We start from the raw sequence: 4,323 nt of genomic DNA, 5'->3' as shown, positions 1-4,323 counted from the left end.
TTCAGGATCCTCATGACATACCAAAACATCAAGATGTTAACAGGAACGAAAAGTGGCTGTTCTAGGTGAAATTTAATGTATTCTATTGTTTTTTTACAATTTCTTATGTATTTCTCTGTTTTTCAACTTTTTCAACTTTTGTTTTTTCTTTGTTTTTCTATTGGAAATTGTCACTGACCACTTTTCTACCATAATTAGCACACAACTAATCAATGAAAGTGATTAATTGTAAAAATAATCAGGTTTTCATGACCTTCATGACAGAGCACCTGTTTTCCATAGGAAATGTACACATAATCACAAAATTGTGCCCGTTTTGGGGGGACATTCCGTTACAATAATGGGCGTGACCTGCACTCTCCATGTTTCTAAATTTATGTACCCTTATATACAGTAGTCAGAAACCTAGGATGATTCTCATGTTGTTTGTTCAAACACTCAAAATATTTTAGAGTGATCCTGAGGTCACTCCCAAATTAGTGAAGTGAAAATGAACATTTTCACTCAAATTCACTTCATTTTCACTTGAAACTCACTCTTTTCTGTTATTCACTCCTTCATAAGTAAACATTTTCAATCTTTTTTTTTTCTTTTTTTTGGAGAGAGAATAGCATCAAATTAGACCACAGTATGAGTGCCATGCAAACACACACTTGCATTCTCCATTTTGTAAACACATGTACCAGGGAGGTGGGAAGAGACCTCTCTGCACATAAAGCATGTTCAGCATTAAAGGACAAGTCACCTTCATAGACATGTGGGTTGAGTGAATGCAGCAATATAGAACACATCAGTGAGAGTTTGAGCAAAATCTCGTTACTTGTTGAAATAATCCCTAAAATCAGACAATCCATTAAAAAGTTATGAATTTTTGAAGTTTCTGCTCAGTCACGGCTGAATGAAAAGACTTCTATAGCTTGTGATGTCACATGAGTACAATGATATAAAGAAAGAATAATGAAAATTCAACATATTTCCATTTTTCTCGCATAACAAAAGAACACTCGACTTCTCTCTTTCAGAAGGCAGGGGGAATAATATTACTCTTAACATACGTCAGTAGCAAGTCGAAGAAATGTGCACTTTATTCACAAAGTAAAGTTTTGTGAAATTCCCTTTTTATTTTCCTTGTATAATTGTACGCATGTGACATCATATACTGTAGTAGTCTTCTCTTCCAGCAGTGACTGCACAGATACTTAAAATATTTGTATCTTTTGAACGGAGTGTCCAATTTTCCACAAACTTTCACTGATGTGTTCTACTAATATTGCTGCATTCTCTCAATCCTTATGTATATGAAGGTGGACTTGTCCTTTAAAAAAAAAAAAAAATCATTCCTGCCCAAATTCACATTTCTTTGAGTACATTGTACTCACAATTTATTATCAGTCTCTCAGTTTCTGGCACTGTAAGAATACAAACATTTATTATTCCAGTAATTAAGTTTTTACAGTCATTGTTTTACCATTTGGTGTCATCTGCCATCTTTTTCTTTTTTCTTTTTTTTTTTAATCATTAAAGTTTCTCCTGTGGGCAGACGAGAAATATTTTCCATATTATTCTGCCCGAAAGAGAACAATACCAAAATGATCCCCTATCACATGAACACATTCATTCATCACTTTAATCTCATACAGGTACATGTATAACCTTGACCATCGACAAACTATTCTCTATTCCACCTTTCCCCGTAATCAAAACACAGTACAGTATTAAATTGTCCACATTGTAGCATGTCCACTGTCAGGTTTGACAGTTGATCATAAGAAGACTTACAGACCTGGGACCGTTTCATGAAACTTTTTGTCAGTGATTTACACTGACAACTGTTAAAAGCTACTGAAATCCTTGCGTCTGATTGGCTGATAGCAAATTTGTCGGTGAAAACCTCCGACGAACTTGTTGATGGTCGGAGGTTTTCACCGACAAATTTGCTATCAGCCAATCAGACGCAAGGATTTCAGTAGCTTTTAACAGTTGTCAGTGTAAATCACTGACAAAAAGTTTCATGAAACGGTCCCCTGATAGTAAGGGATACCATGGAGTGGAAAGGCTGGCCCAGCTCAGAAATACAATTTGTATTTGAGAATCCCTGTAACAAATTACGTACAGCTTTATCACTGATCTCTATGCAAGTATACACACTGTGGAAGACTCTTGACAAGAGTCAATCATTAGCGATGAGCCCAGGATTCGATGCACATATTCGCAGACAGACCATGTGTTATTTGCAGTTTTTCAAGTGTATCCCCGGTGGGCAGCGATTAAATCAGGCCATCCATGAATCCCCATACTACCCGGTATTACTATGAGATCAGACCGAGTCTTTGATCACAAATTTGTCAAATTCTCAGATAACTGTCAAACACATTTACAAAATTGAATGCACGTCACATTGAAATATTTACATTACTTTAAAAATACAAACACAATAAACATGAACTACAAACAGGCCCACCATATTCCCTTCATTTTCATTGTTCATGCCCAAATCCAGTTTGCGACAACTACTGTAATTATGACTGCTGTATGTCTGTACTGTGACATCCCAGTTGTCATCCTTGTTCCTATTAAACAAACACGGTCCACATACACGGTCCACATAAAATTTCTAGTGGGCAATCAAAGGGTTGCAGTAATATATATGTATCTCATAGATATCCCCTTCTACAAGTAGACTGAATCTAAAAACGTGGACATTTTTCCATTTCTTCAGTAAAGACATGTGTGCAATCAGCACTTTCTAGAGGTCATTTGGAAAAGGTGGATTCTGGGAAAAATTCAACAGGGACCTGTTGATTAAAAGCCGACAATGAGATCAAACACAAATCATAAAATCAAAAGATAAAGTCTGTGAATTCTCGGTTCTGATTGGCTCATAACAGACTAACGTTTGATTTTCTGACTAATGCTTGATTGCATTTTTTTTTTTAATGCAACAGGGCCCAGACATATCAAATACCCAGGCACAAATAAATCATACACTCTAGAGCATACAGTGGCCTCCCATTAAAACGAAGTCCTCGGGACCAGCAGTTTTCTTTCGCTATATCAAAAATTTGTTATAACCGAACAAATAAACAATAAAAATACATAGAGTGGATAATGTTGTGACCTGAATTTTTACTTTGTTATAACCGTGTTCATCATAACGGGAGTGCACTGTATATGCTTTATCACGGACCTACCAAGTCTCATATAATTACCAGACACGAGATTCACCCCTTGGGGGTGTTTTTCACGCGCACATGACTGGTAAGCTTTTTTTTTTACTCACGCCTTACAAAAAATAGACCAAATAAGAAACTAAAAACGAAGCAAAACAAGAAACACATGTTTTTCCAACAAACAAAAAAGTCACATTACAATACATGTCGACTTAGGAGGGGTAAAAACTAAAAGAAAATATAGGAATGTGAGCCCGTTTATACAGTGACCTTAAAGGGACTGTACAGTACTGGATGAGGTAGGGATTCATGTTTTGAACATTCCTAAGTGAGATAATGAAAAGCCTCTTATGAAATATGAAAGAGCATGTAATTTTAAGATGGATTAAACGTTTATTTGATGAAAATTGATTTTCAAATGGCTGAGATATCCAAAAAAGTGCTAATAATAAAAGGCGACATGCCCCAACTTTATTAGTATCTCTTTGTTTCACTTTGTTTTTGGATATCTCAGCCATTTCAAAACCGATTTTCATCGAATGAACTTTTGATACCCCTTAGAACTGCATGCTCTTTGACATCTCATAGAGTGGTTTCTGAATATCTCACAAAACGTTAAAAGCTAAATCTTCACCTCGACCAAAACTGTACACACCCTTTAAGCGATTACCTAATTCAACTTAGGTGATTATTTGACTAATAGAACTTCAACTTTTAGGCAGTTGATTGTGATATCTTATTGAGCGGCTAACAACTACATGGGGTATGAAAAGTACTCCTTTTCAATATGGGGGGGGGGGGGGGGGTATGCTATCAATTCACCTAAACAAACCTGGTGCCACAATAATTAAAGGGACTGTACAGTACTGGTTGAGGTGGGGATTCATGTTTTGAACATTCCTAATGGAGATAATGAAAAGCCTCTTATGAAATATGAAAGAGCACGTAATTTACAGAAGGATTCAACGTTTATTTGATGAAAATTGGTTTTCAAATGGCTGAGATATCCAAAAAAGTGCTAATAATAAAAGGCGACATGCCCCAACTTTATTAGTATCTCTTTGTTTTACCTTGTTTTTGGATATCTCAGCCATTTCAAAACCGATTTTCATCGAATAAACCTTTGATACCCCTTAGAACTGCATGCTCTTTG

This window comes from Diadema antillarum, unplaced genomic scaffold, assembly GCF_040938485.1.
Source record: "Diadema antillarum isolate AM-2024a unplaced genomic scaffold, OU_Dant_1.0 scf00000066, whole genome shotgun sequence".
NCBI lineage: Eukaryota > Metazoa > Echinodermata > Echinoidea > Diadematoida > Diadematidae > Diadema > Diadema antillarum.
This window is presented reverse-complemented; position numbering follows the sequence as displayed.